A 26,235-nucleotide genomic window follows, 5' to 3' on the forward strand; every position below is an offset into this window, starting at 1 on the left:
GGAATATTTTACATTACATCAGCCAAGGGAGATAATAAAAGCAAATCATTTCTTAAAAAAAAAAATAATTAAAAAAAAAATAATTAAAAAAAAAAAGTTTTACAGGGGAATATTTTACATTACATCAGCCAAGGGAGATAATAAAAGCAAATCATTTCTTAAAAAAAAAAATAATTAAAAAAAAAAAGTTTTACAGGGGAATATTTTACATTACATCAGCCAAGGGAGATAATAAAAGCAAATCATTTCTTAAAAAAAAAAATAATTAAAAAAAAAAAGTTTTACAGGGGAATATTTTACATTACATCAGCCAAGGGAGATAATAAAAGCAAATCATTTCTTAAAAAAAAAAATAATTAAAAAAAAATAATTAAAAAAAAAAAGTTTTACAAGGGAATATTTTACATTACATCAGCCAAGGGAGATAATAAAAGCAAATCATTTCTTAAAAAAAAAAATAATTAAAAAAAAAATAATTAAAAAAAAAAAGTTTTACAGGGGAATATTTTACATTACATCAGCCAAGGGAGATAATAAAAGCAAATCATTTCTTAAAAAAAAAAATAATTAAAAAAAAATAATTAAAAAAAAAAAGTTTTACAGGGGAATATTTTACATTACATCAGCCAAGGGAGATAATAAAAGCAAATCATTTCTGAAAAAAAAAATAATTAAAAAAAAAAAGTTTTACAGGGGAATATTTTACATTACATCAGCCAAGGGAGATAATAAAAGCAAATCATTTCTTAAAAAAAAAAATAATTAAAAAAAAATAATTAAAAAAAAAAAGTTTTACAGGGGAATATTTTACATTACATCAGCCAAGGGAGATAATAAAAGCAAATCATTTCTTAAAAAAAAAAATAATTAAAAAAAAATAATTAAAAAAAAAAAGTTTTACAGGGGAATATTTTACATTACATCAGCCAAGGGAGATAATAAAAGCAAATCATTTCTTAAAAAAAAAAATAATTAAAAAAAAAAAGTTTTACAGGGGAATATTTTACATTACATCAGCCAAGGGAGATAATAAAAGCAAATCATTTCTTAAAAAAAAAAATAATTAAAAAAAAATAATTAAAAAAAAAAAGTTTTACAGGGGAATATTTTACATTACATCAGCCAAGGGAGATAATAAAAGCAAATCATTTCTTAAAAAAAAAAATAATTAAAAAAAAATAATTAAAAAAAAAAAGTTTTACAGGGGAATATTTTACATTACATCAGCCAAGGGAGATAATAAAAGCAAATCATTTCTTAAAAAAAAAAATAATTAAAAAAAAATAATTAAAAAAAAAAAGTTTTACAAGGGAATATTTTACATTACATCAGCCAAGGGAGATAATAAAAGCAAATCATTTCTTAAAAAAAAAAATAATTAAAAAAAAAATAATTAAAAAAAAAAAGTTTTACAGGGGAATATTTTACATTACATCAGCCAAGGGAGATAATAAAAGCAAATCATTTCTTAAAAAAAAAAATAATTAAAAAAAAAAAGTTTTACAGGGGAATATTTTACATTACATCAGCCAAGGGAGATAATAAAAGCAAATCATTTCTTAAAAAAAAATAATTAAACAAAAAAAAGTTTTACAGGGGAATATTTTACATTACATCAGCCAAGGGAGATAATAAAAGCAAATCATTTCTTAAAAAAAAATAATTAAAAAAAAAAGTTTTACAGGGGAATATTTTACATTACATCAGCCAAGGGAGATAATAAAAGCAAATCATTTCTTAAAAAAAAAATAATTAAAAAAAAAAAGTTTTACAGGGGAATATTTTACATTACATCAGCCAAGGGAGATAATAAAAGCAAATCATTTCTTAAAAAAAAAAAATAATTAAAAAAAAAATAATTAAAAAAAAAAAGTTTTACAGGGGAATATTTTACATTACATCAGCCAAGGGAGATAATAAAAGCAAATCATTTCTTAAAAAAAAAAAAAAAAATTAAAAAAAAAATAATTAAAAAAAAAAAGTTTTACAGGGGAATATTTTACATTACATCAGCCAAGGGAGATAATAAAAGCAAATAATTTCTTAAAAAAAAAAAATAATTAAAAAAAAAAATAATTAAAAAAAAAAAGTTTTACAGGGGAATATTTTACATTACATCAGCCAAGGGAGATAATAAAAGCAAATAATTTCTTAAAAAAAAAAAATAATTAAAAAAAAAAATAATTAAAAAAAAAAATAATTAAAAAAAAAAAGTTTTACAGGGGAATATTTTACATTACATCAGCCAAGGGAGATAATAAAAGCAAATCATATCTTAAAAAAAATAATTAAAAAAAAAAAGTTTTACAGGGGAATATTTTACATTACATCAGCCAAGGGAGATAATAAAAGCAAATCATTTCTTAAAAAAAATAATTAAAAAAAAAAAGTTTTACAGGGGAATATTTTACATTACATCAGCCAAGGGAGATAATAAAAGCAAATCATTTCTGAAAAAAAAAAATAATTAAAAAAAAAAAGTTTTACAGGGGAATATTTTACATTACATCAGCCAAGGGAGATAATGAAAGCAAATCATTTCTTAAAAAAAAAAATAATTAAAAAAAAAAATAATTAAAAAAAAAAAGTTTTACAGGGGAATATTTTACATTACATCAGCCAAGGGAGATAATAAAAGCAAATCATTTCTTAAAAAAAAAAAAATAATTAAAAAAAAAATAATTAAAAAAAAAAAGTTTTACAGGGGAATATTTTACATTACATCAGCCAAGGGAGATAATAAAAGCAAATAATTTCTTAAAAAAAAAAATAATTAAAAAAAAAAAGTTTTACAGGGGAATATTTTACATTACATCAGCCAAGGGAGATAATAAAAGCAAATAATTTCTTAAAAAAAAAAAATAATTAAAAAAAAAAATAATTAAAAAAAAAAAGTTTTACAGGGGAATATTTTACATTACATCAGCCAAGGGAGATAATAAAAGCAAATCATATCTTAAAAAAAATAATTAAAAAAAAAAAGTTTTACAGGGGAATATTTTACATTACATCAGCCAAGGGAGATAATAAAAGCAAATCATATCTTAAAAAAAATAATTAAAAAAAAAAAGTTTTACAGGGGAATATTTTACATTACATCAGCCAAGGGAGATAATAAAAGCAAATCATTTCTTAAAAAAAATAATTAAAAAAAAAAAAGTTTTACAGGGGAATATTTTACATTACATCAGCCAAGGGAGATAATAAAAGCAAATCATTTCTTAAAAAAAAAAAATAATTAAAAAAAAAATAATTAAAAAAAAACAGTTTTACAGGGGAATATTTTACATTACATCAGCCAAGGGAGATAATAAAAGCAAATCATTTCTTAAAAAAAAAAAATAATTAAAAAAAAAATAATTAAAAAAAAAAAGTTTTACAGGGGAATATTTTACATTACATCAGCCAAGGGAGATAATAAAAGCAAATAATTTCTTAAAAAAAAAAAAATAATTAAAAAAAAAAATAATTAAAAAAAAAAAGTTTTACAGGGGAATATTTTACATTACATCAGCCAAGGGAGATAATAAAAGCAAATAATTTCTTAAAAAAAAAAAATAATTAAAAAAAAAAATAATTAAAAAAAAAAAGTTTTACAGGGGAATATTTTACATTACATCAGCCAAGGGAGATAATAAAAGCAAATAATATCTTAAAAAAAATAATTAAAAAAAAAAAGTTTTACAGGGGAATATTTTACATTACATCAGCCAAGGGAGATAATAAAAGCAAATCATTTCTTAAAAAAAATAATTAAAAAAAAAAAGTTTTACAGGGGAATATTTTACATTACATCAGCCAAGGGAGATAATAAAAGCAAATCATTTCTTAAAAAAAATAATTAAAAAAAAAAAGTTTTACAGGGGAATATTTTACATTACATCAGCCAAGGGAGATAATAAAAGCAAATAATTTCTAAAAAAAAAAAAATAATTAAAAAAAAAAATAATTAAAAAAAAAAAGTTTTACAGGGGAATATTTTACATTACATCAGCCAAGGGAGATAATAAAAGCAAATCATTTCTTAAAAAAAATAATTAAAAAAAAAAAGTTTTACAGGGGAATATTTTACATTACATCAGCCAAGGGAGATAATAAAAGCAAATCATTTCTTAAAAAAAATAATTAAAAAAAAAAAAGTTTTACAGGGGAATATTTTACATTACATCAGCCAAGGGAGATAATAAAAGCAAATCATTTCTTAAAAAAAAAAATAATTAAAAAAAAAATAATAAAAAAAAAAAGTTTTACAGGGGAATATTTTACATTACATCAGCCAAGGGAGATAATAAAAGCAAATCATTTCTTACAAAAAATAATTAAAAAAAAAAAGTTTTACAGGGGAATATTTTACATTACATCAGCCAAGGGAGATAATAAAAGCAAATCATTTCATAAAAAAAAAAAATAATTAAAAAAAAAATAATTAAAAAAAAAAAGTTTTACAGGGGAATATTTTACATTACATCAGCCAAGGGAGATAATAAAAGCAAATCATTTCTTAAAAAAAATAATTAAAAAAAAAAAGTTTTACAGGGGAATATTTTACATTACATCAGCCAAGGGAGATAATAAAAGCAAATCATTTCTTAAAAAAAAAAAAATAATTAAAAAAAAAAAGTTTTACAGGGGAATATTTTACATTACATCAGCCAAGGGAGATAATAAAAGCAAATCATTTCTTAAAAAAAAAAAATAATTAAAAAAAAAATAATTAAAAAAAAAAAGTTTTACAGGGGAATATTTTACATTACATCAGCCAAGGGAGATAATAAAAGCAAATCATTTCTTAAAAAAAAAATAATTAAAAAAAAAAAAGTTTTACAGGGGAATATTTTACATTACATCAGCCAAGGGAGATAATAAAAGCAAATCATTTCTTAAAAAAAAAAAATAATTAAAAAAAAAAAGTTTTACAGGGGAATATTTTACATTACATCAGCCAAGGGAGATAATAAAAGCAAATCATTTCTTAAAAAAAAAAAATAATTAAAAAAAAAATAATTAAAAAAAAAAAGTTTTACAGGGGAATATTTTACATTACATCAGCCAAGGGAGATAATAAAAGCAAATCATTTCTTAAAAAAAATAATTAAAAAAAAAAAGTTTTACAGGGGAATATTTTACATTACATCAGCCAAGGGAGATAATAAAAGCAAATCATTTCTTAAAAAAAATAATTAAAAAAAAAAAGTTTTACAGGGGAATATTTTACATTACATCAGCCAAGGGAGATAATAAAAGCAAATCATTTCTTAAAAAAAAAAAATAATTAAAAGAAAAATAATTAAAAAAAAAAAGTTTTACAGGGGAATATTTTACATTACATCAGCCAAGGGAGATAATAAAAGCAAATCATTTCTTAAAAAAAAAAAAATAATTAAAAAAAAAATAATTAAAAAAAAAAAGTTTTACAGGGGAATATTTTACATTACATCAGCCAAGGGAGATAATAAAAGCAAATCATTTCTTAAAAAAAATAATTAAAAAAAAAAAGTTTTACAGGGGAATATTTTACATTACATCAGCCAAGGGAGATAATAAAAGCAAATCATTTCTTAAAAAAAAAAAATAATTAAAAGAAAAATAATTAAAAAAAAAAAGTTTTACAGGGGAATATTTTACATTACATCAGCCAAGGGAGATAATAAAAGCAAATCATTTCTTAAAAAAAATAATTAAAAAAAAAAAGTTTTACAGGGGAATATTTTACATTACATCAGCCAAGGGAGATAATAAAAGCAAATAATTTCTTAAAAAAAAAAAATAATAAAAAAAAAAAATAATTAAAAAAAAAAAGTTTTACAGGGGAATATTTTACATTACATCAGCCAAGGGAGATAATAAAAGCAAATCATTTCTTAAAAAAAAAAAAATAATTAAAAAAAAAATAATTAAAAAAAAAAAGTTTTACAGGGGAATATTTTACATTACATCAGCCAAGGGAGATAATAAAAGCAAATCATTTCTTAAAAAAAATAATTAAAAAAAAAAAAGTTTTACAGGGGAATATTTTACATTACATCAGCCAAGGGAGATAATAAAAGCAAATCATTTCTTAAAAAAAATAATTAAAAAAAAAAAGTTTTACAGGGGAATATTTTACATTACATCAGCCAAGGGAGATAATAAAAGCAAATCATTTCTTAAAAAAAAAAAAATAATTAAAAAAAAAATAATTAAAAAAAAAAAGTTTTACAGGGGAATATTTTACATTACATCAGCCAAGGGAGATAATAAAAGCAAATCATTTCTTAAAAAAAAAAAATAATTAAAAAAAAAAAGTTTTACAGGGGAATATTTTACATTACATCAGCCAAGGGAGATAATAAAAGCAAATCATTTCTTAAAAAAAAAAAATAATTAAAAAAAAAATAATTAAAAAAAAAAAGTTTTACAGGGGAATATTTTACATTACATCAGCCAAGGGAGATAATAAAAGCAAATCATTTCTTAAAAAAAAAAAAATAATTAAAAAAAAAATAATTAAAAAAAAAAAGTTTTACAGGGGAATATTTTACATTACATCAGCCAAGGGAGATAATAAAAGCAAATAATTTCTTAAAAAAAAAAAAATAATTAAAAAAAAAATAATTAAAAAAAAAAAGTTTTACAGGGGAATATTTTACATTACATCAGCCAAGGGAGATAATAAAAGCAAATAATTTCTTAAAAAAAAAAAATAATTAAAAAAAAAAATAATTAAAAAAAAAAAGTTTTACAGGGGAATATTTTACATTACATCAGCCAAGGGAGATAATAAAAGCAAATCATTTCTTAAAAAAAATAATTAAAAAAAAAAAGTTTTACAGGGGAATATTTTACATTACACCAGCCAAGGGAGATAATAAAAGCAAATCATTTCTTAAAAAAAAAAAAATAATTAAAAAAAAAATAATTAAAAAAAAAAAGTTTTACAGGGGAATATTTTACATTACATCAGCCAAGGGAGATAATAAAAGCAAATCATTTCTTAAAAAAAATAATTACAAAAAAAAAGTTTTACAGGGGAATATTTTACATTACATCAGCCAAGGGAGATAATAAAAGCAAATCATTTCTTAAAAAAAAAAAAATAATTAAAAAAAAAATAATTAAAAAAAAAAGTTTTACAGGGGAATATTTTACATTACATCAGCCAAGGGAGATAATAAAAGCAAATAATTTCTTAAAAAAAAAAAATAATTAAAAAAAAAAATAATTAAAAAAAAAAAGTTTTACAGGGGAATATTTTACATTACACCAGCCAAGGGAGATAATAAAAGCAAATCATTTCTTAAAAAAAATAATTAAAAAAAAAAAGTTTTACAGGGGAATATTTTACATTACATCAGCCAAGGGAGATAATAAAAGCAAATCATTTCTTAAAAAAAAAAAAATAATTAAAAAAAAAATAATTAAAAAAAAAAAGTTTTACAGGGGAATATTTTACATTACATCAGCCAAGGGAGATAATAAAAGCAAATAATTTCTTAAAAAAAAAAAATAATTAAAAAAAAAAATAATTAAAAAAAAAAATAATTAAAAAAAAAAAGTTTTACAGGGGAATATTTTACATTACATCAGCCAAGGGAGATAATAAAAGCAAATCATTTCTTAAAAAAAATAATTAAAAAAAAAAAGTTTTAGAGGGGAATATTTTACATTACATCAGCCAAGGGAGATAATAAAAGCAAATCATTTCTTAAAAAAAATAATTAAAAAAAAAAAGTTTTACAGGGGAATATTTTACATTACATCAGCCAAGGGAGATAATAAAAGCAAATCATTTCTTAAAAAAAAAAAATAATTAAAAAAAAAATAATTAAAAAAAAAAAGTTTTACAGGGGAATATTTTACATTACATCAGCCAAGGGAGATAATAAAAGCAAATCATTTCTTAAAAAAAATAATTAAAAAAAAAAAGTTTTACAGGGGAATATTTTACATTACATCAGCCAAGGGAGATAATAAAAGCAAATCATTTCATAAAAAAAAAAAATAATTAAAAAAAAAATAATAAAAAAAAAAAGTTTTACAGGGGAATATTTTACATTACATCAGCCAAGGGAGATAATAAAAGCAAATCATTTCTTAAAAAAAATAATTAAAAAAAAAAAGTTTTACAGGGGAATATTTTACATTACATCAGCCAAGGGAGATAATAAAAGCAAATCATTTCTTAAAAAAAAAAAAATAATTAAAAAAAAAAAGTTTTACAGGGGAATATTTTACATTACATCAGCCAAGGGAGATAATAAAAGCAAATCATTTCTGAAAAAAAAAAATAATTAAAAAAAAATAATTAAAAAAAAAAAGTTTTACAGGGGAATATTTTACATTACATCAGCCAAGGGAGATAATAAAAGCAAATCATTTCTTAAAAAAAAAAATAATTAAAAAAAAATAATTAAAAAAAAAAAGTTTTACAGGGGAATATTTTACATTACATCAGCCAAGGGAGATAATAAAAGCAAATCATTTCTTAAAAAAAAAAATAATTAAAAAAAAATAATTAAAAAAAAAAGTTTTACAGGGGAATATTTTACATTACATCAGCCAAGGGAGATAATAAAAGCAAATCATTTCTTAAAAAAAAAAATAATTAAAAAAAAAAAGTTTTACAGGGGAATATTTTACATTACATCAGCCAAGGGAGATAATAAAAGCAAATCATTTCTTAAAAAAAAAAATAATTAAAAAAAAATAATTAAAAAAAAATAATTAAAAAAAAAAGTTTTACAGGGGAATATTTTACATTACATCAGCCAAGGGAGATAATAAAAGCAAATCATTTCTTAAAAAAAAAAATAATTAAAAAAAAATAATTAAAAAAAAAAAGTTTTACAGGGGAATATTTTACATTACATCAGCCAAGGGAGATAATAAAAGCAAATCATTTCTTAAAAAAAAAAATAATTAAAAAAAAAAAGTTTTACAAGGGAATATTTTACATTACATCAGCCAAGGGAGATAATAAAAGCAAATCATTTCTTAAAAAAAAAAATAATTAAAAAAAAAATAATTATAAAAAAAAAGTTTTACAGGGGAATATTTTACATTACATCAGCCAAGGGAGATAATAAAAGCAAATCATTTCTTAAAAAAAAAAATAATTAAAAAAAAAAAGTTTTACAGGGGAATATTTTACATTACATCAGCCAAGGGAGATAATAAAAGCAAATCATTTCTTAAAAAAAAAAATAATTAAAAAAAAAAAGTTTTACAGGGGAATATTTTACATTACATCAGCCAAGGGAGATAATAAAAGCAAATCATTTCTTAAAAAAAAAAATAATTAAAAAAAAATAATTAAAAAAAAAAAGTTTTACAAGGGAATATTTTACATTACATCAGCCAAGGGAGATAATAAAAGCAAATCATTTCTTAAAAAAAAAAATAATTAAAAAAAAAATAATTAAAAAAAAAAAGTTTTACAGGGGAATATTTTACATTACATCAGCCAAGGGAGATAATAAAAGCAAATCATTTCTTAAAAAAAAAAATAATTAAAAAAAAATAATTAAAAAAAAAAAGTTTTACAGGGGAATATTTTACATTACATCAGCCAAGGGAGATAATAAAAGCAAATCATTTCTGAAAAAAAAAAATAATTAAAAAAAAAAAGTTTTACAGGGGAATATTTTACATTACATCAGCCAAGGGAGATAATAAAAGCAAATCATTTCTTAAAAAAAAAAATAATTAAAAAAAAATAATTAAAAAAAAAAAGTTTTACAGGGGAATATTTTACATTACATCAGCCAAGGGAGATAATAAAAGCAAATCATTTCTTAAAAAAAAAAATAATTAAAAAAAAATAATTAAAAAAAAAAAGTTTTACAGGGGAATATTTTACATTACATCAGCCAAGGGAGATAATAAAAGCAAATCATTTCTTAAAAAAAAAAATAATTAAAAAAAAATAATTAAAAAAAAAAAGTTTTACAAGGGAATATTTTACATTACATCAGCCAAGGGAGATAATAAAAGCAAATCATTTCTTAAAAAAAAAAATAATTAAAAAAAAAATAATTAAAAAAAAAAAGTTTTACAGGGGAATATTTTACATTACATCAGCCAAGGGAGATAATAAAAGCAAATCATTTCTTAAAAAAAAAAATAATTAAAAAAAAAAAGTTTTACAGGGGAATATTTTACATTACATCAGCCAAGGGAGATAATAAAAGCAAATCATTTCTTAAAAAAAAATAATTAAACAAAAAAAAGTTTTACAGGGGAATATTTTACATTACATCAGCCAAGGGAGATAATAAAAGCAAATCATTTCTTAAAAAAAAATAATTAAAAAAAAAAGTTTTACAGGGGAATATTTTACATTACATCAGCCAAGGGAGATAATAAAAGCAAATCATTTCTTAAAAAAAAAATAATTAAAAAAAAAAAGTTTTACAGGGGAATATTTTACATTACATCAGCCAAGGGAGATAATAAAAGCAAATCATTTCTTAAAAAAAAAAATAATTAAAAAAAAAATAATTAAAAAAAAACAGTTTTACAGGGGAATATTTTACATTACATCAGCCAAGGGAGATAATAAAAGCAAATCATTTCTTAAAAAAAAAAAAAATAATTAAAAAAAAAATAATTAAAAAAAAAAAGTTTTACAGGGGAATATTTTACATTACATCAGCCAAGGGAGATAATAAAAGCAAATAATTTCTTAAAAAAAAAAAATAATAAAAAAAAAAAATAATTAAAAAAAAAAAGTTTTACAGGGGACAATTTTACATTACATCAGCCAAGGGAGATAATAAAAGCAAATAATTTCTTAAAAAAAAAAAATAATAAAAAAAAAAAATAATTAAAAAAAAAAATAATTAAAAAAAAAAAGTTTTACAGGGGAATATTTTACATTACATCAGCCAAGGGAGATAATAAAAGCAAATCATATCTTAAAAAAAATAATTAAAAAAAAAAAGTTTTACAGGGGAATATTTTACATTACATCAGCCAAGGGAGATAATAAAAGCAAATCATTTCTTAAAAAAAATAATTAAAAAAAAAAAGTTTTACAGGGGAATATTTTACATTACATCAGCCAAGGGAGATAATAAAAGCAAATCATTTCTGAAAAAAAAAAATAATTAAAAAAAAAAAAGTTTTACAGGGGAATATTTTACATTACATCAGCCAAGGGAGATAATGAAAGCAAATCATTTCTTAAAAAAAAAAATAATTAAAAAAAAAAATAATTAAAAAAAAAAAGTTTTACAGGGGAATATTTTACATTACATCAGCCAAGGGAGATAATAAAAGCAAATCATTTCTTAAAAAAAAATAATTAAAAAAAAAAAGTTTTACAGGGGAATATTTTACATTACATCAGCCAAGGGAGATAATAAAAGCAAATCATTTCTTAAAAACAATAATTAAAAAAAAAAAGTTTTACAGGGGAATATTTTACATTACATCAGCCAAGGGAGATAATAAAAGCAAATCATTTCTTAAAAAAAAAAAATAATTAAAAAAAAAATAATTAAAAAAAAACAGTTTTACAGGGGAATATTTTACATTACATCAGCCAAGGGAGATAATAAAAGCAAATCATTTCTTAAAAAAAAAAAAATAATTAAAAAAAAAATAATTAAAAAAAAAAAGTTTTACAGGGGAATATTTTACATTACATCAGCCAAGGGAGATAATAAAAGCAAATCATATCTTAAAAAAAATAATTAAAAAAAAAAAGTTTTACAGGGGAATATTTTACATTACATCAGCCAAGGGAGATAATAAAAGCAAATCATATCTTAAAAAAAATAATTAAAAAAAAAAAGTTTTACAGGGGAATATTTTACATTACATCAGCCAAGGGAGATAATAAAAGCAAATCATTTCTTAAAAAAAATAATTAAAAAAAAAAAGTTTTACAGGGGAATATTTTACATTACATCAGCCAAGGGAGATAATAAAAGCAAATCATTTCTTAAAAAAAAAAATAATTAAAAAAAAAATAATTAAAAAAAAACAGTTTTACAGGGGAATATTTTACATTACATCAGCCAAGGGAGATAATAAAAGCAAATCATTTCTTAAAAAAAAAAAATAATTAAAAAAAAAATAATTAAAAAAAAAAAGTTTTACAGGGGAATATTTTACATTACATCAGCCAAGGGAGATAATAAAAGCAAATAATTTCTTAAAAAAAAAAAATAATTAAAAAAAAAAATAATTAAAAAAAAAAAGTTTTACAGGGGAATATTTTACATTACATCAGCCAAGGGAGATAATAAAAGCAAATAATTTCTTAAAAAAAAAAAATAATTAAAAAAAAAAATAATTAAAAAAAAAAAGTTTTACAGGGGAATATTTTACATTACATCAGCCAAGGGAGATAATAAAAGCAAATAATATCTTAAAAAAAATAATTAAAAAAAAAAAGTTTTACAGGGGAATATTTTACATTACATCAGCCAAGGGAGATAATAAAAGCAAATCATTTCTTAAAAAAAATAATTAAAAAAAAAAAGTTTTACAGGGGAATATTTTACATTACATCAGCCAAGGGAGATAATAAAAGCAAATCATTTCTTAAAAAAAATAATTAAAAAAAAAAAGTTTTACAGGGGAATATTTTACATTACATCAGCCAAGGGAGATAATAAAAGCAAATCATTTCTTAAAAAAAATAATTAAAAAAAAAAAGTTTTACAGGGGAATATTTTACATTACATCAGCCAAGGGAGATAATAAAAGCAAATCATTTCTTAAAAAAAATAATTAAAAAAAAAAAGTTTTACAGGGGAATATTTTACATTACATCAGCCAAGGGAGATAATAAAAGCAAATAATTTCTAAAAAAAAAAAAATAATTAAAAAAAAAAATAATTAAAAAAAAAAAGTTTTACAGGGGAATATTTTACATTACATCACCCAAGGGAGATAATAAAAGCAAATCATTTCTTAAAAAAAAAAAAATAATTAAAAAAAAAATAATTAAAAAAAAAAAGTTTTACAGGGGAATATTTTACATTACATCAGCCAAGGGAGATAATAAAAGCAAATCATTTCTTAAAAAAAATAATTAAAAAAAAAAAGTTTTACAGGGGAATATTTTACATTACATCAGCCAAGGGAGATAATAAAAGCAAATCATTTCTTAAAAAAAATAATTAAAAAAAAAAAAGTTTTACAGGGGAATATTTTACATTACATCAGCCAAGGGAGATAATAAAAGCAAATCATTTCTTAAAAAAAAAAATAATTAAAAAAAAAATAATAAAAAAAAAAAGTTTTACAGGGGAATATTTTACATTACATCAGCCAAGGGAGATAATAAAAGCAAATCATTTCTTACAAAAAATAATTAAAAAAAAAAAGTTTTACAGGGGAATATTTTACATTACATCAGCCAAGGGAGATAATAAAAGCAAATCATTTCATAAAAAAAAAAAATAATTAAAAAAAAAATAATTAAAAAAAAAAAGTTTTACAGGGGAATATTTTACATTACATCAGCCAAGGGAGATAATAAAAGCAAATCATTTCTTAAAAAAAAAAAAATAATTAAAAAAAAAAAGTTTTACAGGGGAATATTTTACATTACATCAGCCAAGGGAGATAATAAAAGCAAATCATTTCTTAAAAAAAAAAAAATAATTAAAAAAAAAATAATTAAAAAAAAAAAGTTTTACAGGGGAATATTTTACATTACATCAGCCAAGGGAGATAATAAAAGCAAATCATTTCTTAAAAAAAAAATAATTAAAAAAAAAAAAGTTTTACAGGGGAATATTTTACATTACATCAGCCAAGGGAGATAATAAAAGCAAATCATTTCTTAAAAAAAAAAAATAATTAAAAAAAAAAAGTTTTACAGGGGAATATTTTACATTACATCAGCCAAGGGAGATAATAAAAGCAAATCATTTCTTAAAAAAAAAAAATAATTAAAAAAAAAATAATTAAAAAAAAAAAGTTTTACAGGGGAATATTTTACATTACATCAGCCAAGGGAGATAATAAAAGCAAATCATTTCTTAAAAAAAATAATTAAAAAAAAAAAGTTTTACAGGGGAATATTTTACATTACATCAGCCAAGGGAGATAATAAAAGCAAATCATTTCTTAAAAAAAAAAAATAATTAAAAGAAAAATAATTAAAAAAAAAAAGTTTTACAGGGGAATATTTTACATTACATCAGCCAAGGGAGATAATAAAAGCAAATAATTTCTTAAAAAAAAAAAATAATAAAAAAAAAAAATAATTAAAAAAAAAAAGTTTTACAGGGGAATATTTTACATTACATCAGCCAAGGGAGATAATAAAAGCAAATCATTTCTTAAAAAAAAAAAAATAATTAAAAAAAAAATAATTAAAAAAAAAAAGTTTTACAGGGGAATATTTTACATTACATCAGCCAAAGGAGATAATAAAAGCAAATCATTTCTTAAAAAAAATAATTAAAAAAAAAAAAGTTTTACAGGGGAATATTTTACATTACATCAGCCAAGGGAGATAATAAAAGCAAATCATTTCTTAAAAAAAATAATTAAAAAAAAAAAGTTTTACAGGGGAATATTTTACATTACATCAGCCAAGGGAGATAATAAAAGCAAATCATTTCTTAAAAAAAAAAAAATAATTAAAAAAAAAATAATTAAAAAAAAAAAGTTTTACAGGGGAATATTTTACATTACATCAGCCAAGGGAGATAATAAAAGCAAATCATTTCTTAAAAAAAAAAAATAATTAAAAAAAAAATAATTAAAAAAAAAAAGTTTTACAGGGGAATATTTTACATTACATCAGCCAAGGGAGATAATAAAAACAAATCATTTCTTAAAAAAAAAAATAATTAAAAAAAAAATAATTAAAAAAAAAAAGTTTTACAGGGGAATATTTTACATTACATCAGCCAAGAGAGATAATAAAAGCAAATAATTTCTTAAAAACAAAAAATAATTAAAAAAAAAAAGTTTTACAGGGGAATATTTTACATTACATCAGCCAAGGGAGATAATAAAAGCAAATCATTTCTTAAAAAAAATAATTACAAAAAAAAAGTTTTACAGGGGAATATTTTACATTACATCAGCCAAGGGAGATAATAAAAGCAAATCATTTCTTAAAAAAAAAAAAATAATTAAAAAAAAAATAATTAAAAAAAAAAAGTTTTACAGGGGAATATTTTACATTACATCAGCCAAGGGAGATAATAAAAGCAAATAATTTCTTAAAAAAAAAAAATAATTAAAAAAAAAAATAATTAAAAAAAAAAAGTTTTACAGGGGAATATTTTACATTACATCAGCCAAGGGAGATAATAAAAGCAAATCATTTCTTAAAAAAAATAATTAAAAAAAAAAAGTTTTACAGGGGAATATTTTACATTACACCAGCCAAGGGAGATAATAAAAGCAAATCATTTCTTAAAAAAAATAATTAAAAAAAAAAAGTTTTACAGGGGAATATTTTACATTACATCAGCCAAGGGAGATAATAAAAGCAAATCATTTCTTAAAAAAAAAAAAATAATTAAAAAAAAAATAATTAAAAAAAAAAAGTTTTACAGGGGAATATTTTACATTACATCAGCCAAGGGAGATAATAAAAGCAAATAATTTCTTAAAAAAAAAAAATAATTAAAAAAAAAAATAATTAAAAAAAAAAATAATTAAAAAAAAAAAGTTTTACAGGGGAATATTTTACATTACATCAGCCAAGGGAGATAATAAAAGCAAATCATTTCTTAAAAAAAATAATTAAAAAAAAAAAGTTTTACAGGGGAATATTTTACATTACATCAGCCAAGGGAGATAATAAAAGCAAATCATTTCTTAAAAAAAATAATTAAAAAAAAAAAGTTTTACAGGGGAATATTTTACATTACATCAGCCAAGGGAGATAATAAAAGCAAATCATTTCTTAAAAAAAAAAAATAATTAAAAAAAAAATAATTAAAAAAAAAAAGTTTTACAGGGGAATATTTTACATTACATCAGCCAAGGGAGATAATAAAAGCAAATCATTTCTTAAAAAAAATAATTAAAAAAAAAAAGTTTTACAGGGGAATATTTTACATTACATCAGCCAAGGGAGATAATAAAAGCAAATAATATCTTAAAAAAAATAATTAAAAAAAAAAAGTTTTACAGGGGAATATTTTACATTACATCAGCCAAGGGAGATAATAAAAGCAAATCATTTCTTAAAAAAAATAATTAAAAAAAAAAAGTTTTACAGGGGAATATTTTACATTACATCAGCCAAGGGAGATAATAAAAGCAAATCATTTCTTAAAAAAAATAATTAAAAAAAAAAAGTTTTACAGGGGAATATTTTACATTACATCAGCCAAGGGAGATAATAAAAGCAAATAATTTCTAAAAAAAAAAAAATAATTAAAAAAAAAAATAATTAAAAAAAAAAAGTTTTACAGGGGAATATTTTACATTACATCAGCCAAGGGAGATAATAAAAGCAAATCATTTCTTAAAAAAAATAATTAAAAAAAAAAAGTTTTACAGGGGAATATTTTACATTACATCAGCCAAGGGAGATAATAAAAGCAAATCATTTCTTAAAAAAAATAATTAAAAAAAAAAAAGTTTTACAGGGGAATATTTTACATTACATCAGCCAAGGGAGATAATAAAAGCAAATCATTTCTTAAAAAAAAAATAATTAAAAAAAAAATAATAAAAAAAAAAAGTTTTACAGGGGAATATTTTACATTACATCAGCCAAGGGAGATAATAAAAGCAAATCATTTCTTACAAAAAATAATTAAAAAAAAAAAGTTTTACAGGGGAATATTTTACATTACATCAGCCAAGGGAGATAATAAAAGCAAATCATTTCATAAAAAAAAAAAATAATTAAAAAAAAAATAATTAAAAAAAAAAAGTTTTACAGGGGAATATTTTACATTACATCAGCCAAGGGAGATAATAAAAGCAAATCATTTCTTAAAAAAAAAAAATAATTAAAAGAAAAATAATTAAAAAAAAAAAGTTTTACAGGGGAATATTTTACATTACATCAGCCAAGGGAGATAATAAAAGCAAATCATTTCTTAAAAAAAAAAAAATAATTAAAAAAAAAATAATTAAAAAAAAAAAGTTTTACAGGGGAATATTTTACATTACATCAGCCAAGGGAGATAATAAAAGCAAATCATTTCTTAAAAAAAATAATTAAAAAAAAAAAGTTTTACAGGGGAATATTTTACATTACATCAGCCAAGGGAGATAATAAAAGCAAATCATTTCTTAAAAAAAAAAAATAATTAAAAGAAAAATAATTAAAAAAAAAAAGTTTTACAGGGGAATATTTTACATTACATCAGCCAAGGGAGATAATAAAAGCAAATCATTTCTTAAAAAAAATAATTAAAAAAAAAAAGTTTTACAGGGGAATATTTTACATTACATCAGCCAAGGGAGATAATAAAAGCAAATCATTTCTTAAAAAAAAAAAATAATTAAAAAAAAAATAATTAAAAAAAAAAAGTTTTACAGGGGAATATTTTACATTACATCAGCCAAGGGAGATAATAAAAGCAAATAATTTCTTAAAAAAAAAAAATAATAAAAAAAAAAAATAATTAAAAAAAAAAAGTTTTACAGGGGAATATTTTACATTACATCAGCCAAGGGAGATAATAAAAGCAAATCATTTCTTAAAAAAAAAAAAATAATTAAAAAAAAAATAATTAAAAAAAAAAAGTTTTACAGGGGAATATTTTACATTACATCAGCCAAGGGAGATAATAAAAGCAAATCATTTCTTAAAAAAAATAATTAAAAAAAAAAAAGTTTTACAGGGGAATATTTTACATTACATCAGCCAAGGGAGATAATAAAAGCAAATCATTTCTTAAAAAAAATAATTAAAAAAAAAAAGTTTTACAGGGGAATATTTTACATTACATCAGCCAAGGGAGATAATAAAAGCAAATCATTTCTTAAAAAAAAAAAAATAATTAAAAAAAAAATAATTAAAAAAAAAAAGTTTTACAGGGGAATATTTTACATTACATCAGCCAAGGGAGATAATAAAAACAAATCATTTCTTAAAAAAAAAAATAATTAAAAAAAAAATAATTAAAAAAAAAAAGTTTTACAGGGGAATATTTTACATTACATCAGCCAAGGGAGATAATAAAAGCAAATAATTTCTTAAAAACAAAAAATAATTAAAAAAAAAAAGTTTTACAGGGGAATATTTTACATTACATCACCCAAGGGAGATAATAAAAGCAAATCATTTCTTAAAAAAAAAAAATAATTAAAAAAAAAATAATTAAAAAAAAAAAGTTTTACAGGGGAATATTTTACATTACATCAGCCAAGGGAGATAATAAAAGCAAATCATTTCTTAAAAAAAATAATTACAACAAAAAAGTTTTACAGGGGAATATTTTACATTACATCAGCCAAGGGAGATAATAAAAGCAAATCATTTCTTAAAAAAAAAAAAATAATTAAAAAAAAAATAATTAAAAAAAAAAAGTTTTACAGGGGAATATTTTACATTACATCAGCCAAGGGAGATAATAAAAGCAAATAATTTCTTAAAAAAAAAAAATAATTAAAAAAAAAAATAATTAAAAAAAAAAAGTTTTACAGGGGAATATTTTACATTACATCAGCCAAGGGAGATAATAAAAGCAAATCATTTCTTAAAAAAAATAATTAAAAAAAAAAAGTTTTACAGGGGAATATTTTACATTACACCAGCCAAGGGAGATAATAAAAGCAAATCATTTCTTAAAAAAAATAATTAAAAAAAAAAAGTTTTACAGGGGAATATTTTACATTACATCAGCCAAGGGAGATAATAAAAGCAAATCATTTCTTAAAAAAAAAAAAATAATTAAAAAAAAAATAATTAAAAAAAAAAAGTTTTACAGGGGAATATTTTACATTACATCAGCCAAGGGAGATAATAAAAGCAAATCATTTCTTAAAAAAAATAATTAAAAAAAAAAAGTTTTACAGGGGAATATTTTACATTACATCAGCCAAGGGAGATAATAAAAGCAAATCATTTCTTAAAAAAAATAATTAAAAAAAAAAAGTTTTACAGGGGAATATTTTACATTACATCAGCCAAGGGAGATAATAAAAGCAAATCATTTCTTAAAAAAAAAAAATAATTAAAAAAAAAATAATTAAAAAAAAAAAGTTTTACAGGGGAATATTTTACATTACATCAGCCAAGGGAGATAATAAAAGCAAATCATTTCTTAAAAAAAATAATTAAAAAAAAAAAGTTTTACAGGGAAATATTTTACATTACATCAGCCAAGGGAGATAATAAAAGCAAATCATTTCATAAAAAAAAAAAATAATTAAAAAAAAAATAATTAAAAAAAAAAGTTTTACAGGGGAATATTTTACATTACATCAGCCAAGGGAGATAATAAAAGCAAATCATTTCTTAAAAAAAATAATTAAAAAAAAAAAGTTTTACAGGGGAATATTTTACATTACATCAGCCAAGGGAGATAATAAAAGCAAATCATTTCTTAAAAAAAAAAAAATAATTAAAAAAAAAAAGTTTTACAGGGGAATATTTTACATTACATCAGCCAAGGGAGATAATAAAAGCAAATCATTTCTGAAAAAAAAAAATAATTAAAAAAAAATAATTAAAAAAAAAAAGTTTTACAGGGGAATATTTTACATTACATCAGCCAAGGGAGATAATAAAAGCAAATCATTTCTTAAAAAAAAAAATAATTAAAAAAAAATAATTAAAAAAAAAAAGTTTTACAGGGGAATATTTTACATTACATCAGCCAAGGGAGATAATAAAAGCAAATCATTTCTTAAAAAAAAAAATAATTAAAAAAAAATAATTAAAAAAAAAAGTTTTACAGGGGAATATTTTACATTACATCAGCCAAGGGAGATAATAAAAGCAAATCATTTCTTAAAAAAAAAAATAATTAAAAAAAAAAAGTTTTACAGGGGAATATTTTACATTACATCAGCCAAGGGAGATAATAAAAGCAAATCATTTCTTAAAAAAAAAAATAATTAAAAAAAAATAATTAAAAAAAAAAAGTTTTACAGGGGAATATTTTACATTACATCAGCCAAGGGAGATAATAAAAGCAAATCATTTCTTAAAAAAAAAAATAATTAAAAAAAAAAAGTTTTACAGGGGAATATTTTACATTACATCAGCCAAGGGAGATAATAAAAGCAAATCATTTCTTAAAAAAAAAAATAATTAAAAAAAAATAATTAAAAAAAAAAAGTTTTACAGGGGAATATTTTACATTACATCAGCCAAGGGAGATAATAAAAGCAAATCATTTCTTAAAAAAAAAAATAATTAAAAAAAAATAATTAAAAAAAAAAAGTTTTACAGGGGAATATTTTACATTACATCAGCCAAGGGAGATAATAAAAGCAAATCATTTCTTAAAAAAAAAAATAATTAAAAAAAAATAATTAAAAAAAAAAAGTTTTACAAGGGAATATTTTACATTACATCAGCCAAGGGAGATAATAAAAGCAAATCATTTCTTAAAAAAAAAAATAATTAAAAAAAAAATAATTAAAAAAAAAAAGTTTTACAGGGGAATATTTTACATTACATCAGCCAAGGGAGATAATAAAAGCAAATCATTTCTTAAAAAAAAAAATAATTAAAAAAAAAAAGTTTTACAGGGGAATATTTTACATTACATCAGCCAAGGGAGATAATAAAAGCAAATCATTTCTTAAAAAAAAAAATAATTAAAAAAAAAAAGTTTTACAGGGGAATATTTTACATTACATCAGCCAAGGGAGATAATAAAAGCAAATCATTTCTTAAAAAAAAAAATAATTAAAAAAAAATAATTAAAAAAAAAAAGTTTTACAAGGGAATATTTTACATTACATCAGCCAAGGGAGATAATAAAAGCAAATCATTTCTTAAAAAAAAAAATAATTAAAAAAAAAATAATTAAAAAAAAAAAGTTTTACAGGGGAATATTTTACATTACATCAGCCAAGGGAGATAATAAAAGCAAATCATTTCTTAAAAAAAAAAATAATTAAAAAAAAATAATTAAAAAAAAAAAGTTTTACAGGGGAATATTTTACATTACATCAGCCAAGGGAGATAATAAAAGCAAATCATTTCTGAAAAAAAAAAATAATTAAAAAAAAAAAGTTTTACAGGGGAATATTTTACATTACATCAGCCAAGGGAGATAATAAAAGCAAATCATTTCTTAAAAAAAAAAATAATTAAAAAAAAATAATTAAAAAAAAAAAGTTTTACAGGGGAATATTTTACATTACATCAGCCAAGGGAGATAATAAAAGCAAATCATTTCTTAAAAAAAAAAATAATTAAAAAAAAATAATTAAAAAAAAAAAGTTTTACAGGGGAATATTTTACATTACATCAGCCAAGGGAGATAATAAAAGCAAATCATTTCTTAAAAAAAAAAATAATTAAAAAAAAAAAGTTTTACAGGGGAATATTTTACATTACATCAGCCAAGGGAGATAATAAAAGCAAATCATTTCTTAAAAAAAAAAATAATTAAAAAAAAATAATTAAAAAAAAAAAGTTTTACAGGGGAATATTTTACATTACATCAGCCAAGGGAGATAATAAAAGCAAATCATTTCTTAAAAAAAAAAATAATTAAAAAAAAATAATTAAAAAAAAAAAGTTTTACAGGGGAATATTTTACATTACATCAGCCAAGGGAGATAATAAAAGCAAATCATTTCTTAAAAAAAAAAATAATTAAAAAAAAATAATTAAAAAAAAAAAGTTTTACAAGGGAATATTTTACATTACATCAGCCAAGGGAGATAATAAAAGCAAATCATTTCTTAAAAAAAAAAATAATTAAAAAAAAATAATTAAAAAAAAAAAGTTTTACAGGGGAATATTTTACATTACATCAGCCAAGGGAGATAATAAAAGCAAATCATTTCTTAAAAAAAAAAATAATTAAAAAAAAAAAGTTTTACAGGGGAATATTTTACATTACATCAGCCAAGGGAGATAATAAAAGCAAATCATTTCTTAAAAAAAAAAATAATTAAAAAAAAATAATTAAAAAAAAAAAGTTTTACAGGGGAATATTTTACATTACATCAGCCAAGGGAGATAATAAAAGCAAATCATTTCTTAAAAAAAAAAATAATTAAAAAAAAATAATTAAAAAAAAAAAGTTTTACAGGGGAATATTTTACATTACATCAGCCAAGGGAGATAATAAAAGCAAATCATTTCTTAAAAAAAAAAATAATTAAAAAAAAATAATTAAAAAAAAAAGTTTTACAAGGGAATATTTTACATTACATCAGCCAAGGGAGATAATAAAAGCAAATCATTTCTTAAAAAAAAAAATAATTAAAAAAAAAATAATTAAAAAAAAAAAGTTTTACAGGGGAATATTTTACATTACATCAGCCAAGGGAGATAATAAAAGCAAATCATTTCTTAAAAAAAAAAATAATTAAAAAAAAAAAGTTTTACAGGGGAATATTTTACATTACATCAGCCAAGGGAGATAATAAAAGCAAATCATTTCTTAAAAAAAAATAATTAAACAAAAAAAAGTTTTACAGGGGAATATTTTACATTACATCAGCCAAGGGAGATAATAAAAGCAAATCATTTCTTAAAAAAAAATAATTAAAAAAAAAAGTTTTACAGGGGAATATTTTACATTACATCAGCCAAGGGAGATAATAAAAGCAAATCATTTCTTAAAAAAAAAATAATTAAAAAAAAAAAGTTTTACAGGGGAATATTTTACATTACATCAGCCAAGGGAGATAATAAAAGCAAATCATTTCTTAAAAAAAAAAAATAATTAAAAAAAAAATAATTAAAAAAAAACAGTTTTACAGGGGAATATTTTACATTACATCAGCCAAGGGAGATAATAAAAGCAAATCATTTCTTAAAAAAAAAAAAAATAATTAAAAAAAAAATAATTAAAAAAAAAAAGTTTTACAGGGGAATATTTTACATTACATCAGCCAAGGGAGATAATAAAAGCAAATAATTTCTTAAAAAAAAAAAATAATTAAAAAAAAAAATAATTAAAAAAAAAAAGTTTTACAGGGGAATATTTTACATTACATCAGCCAAGGGAGATAATGAAAGCAAATCATTTCTTAAAAAAAAAAATAATTAAAAAAAAAAATAATTAAAAAAAAAAAGTTTTACAGGGGAATATTTTACATTACATCAGCCAAGGGAGATAATAAAAGCAAATCATTTCTTAAAAAAAAATAATTAAAAAAAAAAAGTTTTACAGGGGAATATTTTACATTACATCAGCCAAGGGAGATAATAAAAGCAAATCATTTCTTAAAAACAATAATAAAAAAAAAAAAGTTTTACAGGGGAATATTTTACATTACATCAGCCAAGGGAGATAATAAAAGCAAATCATTTCTTAAAAAAAAAAAATAATTAAAAAAAAAATAATTAAAAAAAAACAGTTTTACAGGGGAATATTTTACATTACATCAGCCAAGGGAGATAATAAAAGCAAATCATTTCTTAAAAAAAAAAAAATAATTAAAAAAAAAAATAATTAAAAAAAAAAAGTTTTACAGGGGAATATTTTACATTACATCAGCCAAGGGAGATAATAAAAGCAAATCATATCTTAAAAAAAATAATTAAAAAAAAAAAGTTTTACAGGGGAATATTTTACATTACATCAGCCAAGGGAGATAATAAAAGCAAATCATATCTTAAAAAAAATAATTAAAAAAAAAAAGTTTTACAGGGGAATATTTTACATTACATCAGCCAAGGGAGATAATAAAAGCAAATCATTTCTTAAAAAAAATAATTAAAAAAAAAAGTTTTACAGGGGAATATTTTACATTACATCAGCCAAGGGAGATAATAAAAGCAAATCATTTCTTAAAAAAAAAAATAATTAAAAAAAAAATAATTAAAAAAAAACAGTTTTACAGGGGAATATTTTACATTACATCAGCCAAGGGAGATAATAAAAGCAAATCATTTCTTAAAAAAAAAAAATAATTAAAAAAAAAATAATTAAAAAAAAAAGTTTTACAGGGGAATATTTTACATTACATCAGCCAAGGGAGATAATAAAAGCAAATAATTTCTTAAAAAAAAAAAAATAATTAAAAAAAAAAATAATTAAAAAAAAAAAGTTTTACAGGGGAATATTTTACATTACATCAGCCAAGGGAGATAATAAAAGCAAATAATTTCTTAAAAAAAAAAAATAATTAAAAAAAAAAATAATTAAAAAAAAAAAGTTTTACAGGGGAATATTTTACATTACATCAGCCAAGGGAGATAATAAAAGCAAATAATATCTTAAAAAAAATAATTAAAAAAAAAAAGTTTTACAGGGGAATATTTTACATTACATCAGCCAAGGGAGATAATAAAAGCAAATCATTTCTTAAAAAAAATAATTAAAAAAAAAAAGTTTTACAGGGGAATATTTTACATTACATCAGCCAAGGGAGATAATAAAAGCAAATAATATCTTAAAAAAAATAATTAAAAAAAAAAAGTTTTACAGGGGAATATTTTACATTACATCAGCCAAGGGAGATAATAAAAGCAAATCATTTCTTAAAAAAAATAATTAAAAAAAAAAAGTTTTACAGGGGAATATTTTACATTACATCAGCCAAGGGAGATAATAAAAGCAAATCATTTCTTAAAAAAAATAATTAAAAAAAAAAAGTTTTACAGGGGAATATTTTACATTACATCAGCCAAGGGAGATAATAAAAGCAAATCATTTCTTAAAAAAAATAATTAAAAAAAAAAAGTTTTACAGGGGAATATTTTACATTACATCAGCCAAGGGAGATAATAAAAGCAAATCATTTCTTAAAAAAAATAATTAAAAAAAAAAAAGTTTTACAGGGGAATATTTTACATTACATCAGCCAAGGGAGATAATAAAAGCAAATCATTTCTTAAAAAAAAAAATAATTAAAAAAAAAATAATAAAAAAAAAAAGTTTTACAGGGGAATATTTTACATTACATCAGCCAAGGGAGATAATAAAAGCAAATCATTTCTTACAAAAAATAATTAAAAAAAAAAAGTTTTACAGGGGAATATTTTACATTACATCAGCCAAGGGAGATAATAAAAGCAAATCATTTCATAAAAAAAAAAAATAATTAAAAAAAAAATAATTAAAAAAAAAAAGTTTTACAGGGGAATATTTTACATTACATCAGCCAAGGGAGATAATAAAAGCAAATCATTTCTTAAAAAAAATAATTAAAAAAAAAAAGTTTTACAGGGGAATATTTTACATTACATCAGCCAAGGGAGATAATAAAAGCAAATCATTTCTTAAAAAAAAAAAAATAATTAAAAAAAAAAAGTTTTACAGGGGAATATTTTACATTACATCAGCCAAGGGAGATAATAAAAGCAAATCATTTCTTAAAAAAAAAAAAATAATTAAAAAAAAAATAATTAAAAAAAAAAAGTTTTACAGGGGAATATTTTACATTACATCAGCCAAGGGAGATAATAAAAGCAAATCATTTCTTAAAAAAAAAATAATTAAAAAAAAAAAAGTTTTACAGGGGAATATTTTACATTACATCAGCCAAGGGAGATAATAAAAGCAAATCATTTCTTAAAAAAAAAAAAATAATTAAAAAAAAAATAATTAAAAAAAAAAAGTTTTACAGGGGAATATTTTACATTACATCAGCCAAGGGAGATAATAAAAGCAAATAATTTCTTAAAAAAAAAAAATAATTAAAAAAAAAAGTAATTAAAAAAAAAAATAATTAAAAAAAAAAAGTTTTACAGGGGAATATTTTACATTACATCAGCCAAGGGAGATAATAAAAGCAAATCATTTCTTAAAAAAAATAATTAAAAAAAAAAAGTTTTACAGGGGAATATTTTACATTACATCAGCCAAGGGAGATAATAAAAGCAAATCATATCTTAAAAAAAATAATTAAAAAAAAAAAGTTTTACAGGGGAATATTTTACATTACATCAGCCAAGGGAGATAATAAAAGCAAATCATTTCTTAAAAAAAATAATTAAAAAAAAAAAGTTTTACAGGGGAATATTTTACATTACATCAGCCAAGGGAGATAATAAAAGCAAATCATTTCATAAAAAAAAAAAATAATTAAAAACAAAATAATTAAAAAAAAAAAGTTTTACAGGGGAATATTTTACATTACATCAGCCAAGGGAGATAATAAAAGCAAATCATTTCTTAAAAAAAATAATTAAAAAAAAAAAGTTTTACAGGGGAATATTTTACA

General features: G+C 20.3%; 1 protein-coding gene and 1 long non-coding RNA gene across 20 annotated transcripts in view; both read left to right on the forward strand.

The window, feature by feature from the left end:
* LOC145270654 (RIMS-binding protein 2-like) overlaps positions 1-26,235 on the forward strand; it is a 1,565,000-nt gene that overhangs the window by 856,554 nt on the left and 682,211 nt on the right. The gene's annotated exons all lie outside the window — the stretch shown is intronic.
* LOC145271453 (uncharacterized) lies at positions 847-25,529 on the forward strand. Its single transcript, XR_013865883.1, has 3 exons — positions 847-1,765; positions 7,108-23,228; positions 23,797-25,529. It is a non-coding gene; the product is annotated as an uncharacterized LOC145271453 (long non-coding RNA).

The sequence above is a fragment of the Euprymna scolopes genome, chromosome 46, assembly GCF_053919585.1.
Source record: "Euprymna scolopes isolate OS-2025 chromosome 46, ASM5391958v1, whole genome shotgun sequence".
NCBI classification, from domain to species: Eukaryota; Metazoa; Mollusca; class Cephalopoda; order Sepiida; family Sepiolidae; genus Euprymna; species Euprymna scolopes.